Genomic DNA, 207 nt, shown 5'->3' on the forward strand with positions numbered 1-207 from the left:
CTACATTTACCGAAACTCCTTCTGAACAGGCAGGAACTCGGCAGTCCAATTAGAAATAGACCCCTCAGGGATGTCAGGAAATTCGGCCTCGCTCGGGAAATTGTCTTCAAATATTGCCCCAACGAACAATTGGGACAAACTATTCTCGATTTCTTCAGTTGAATTACCCTCTGATGTGATTATTTCAGTTGGCCGGGGAAAAGTATA

This window comes from Coffea eugenioides, chromosome 5, assembly GCF_003713205.1.
Source record: "Coffea eugenioides isolate CCC68of chromosome 5, Ceug_1.0, whole genome shotgun sequence".
NCBI lineage: Eukaryota > Viridiplantae > Streptophyta > Magnoliopsida > Gentianales > Rubiaceae > Coffea > Coffea eugenioides.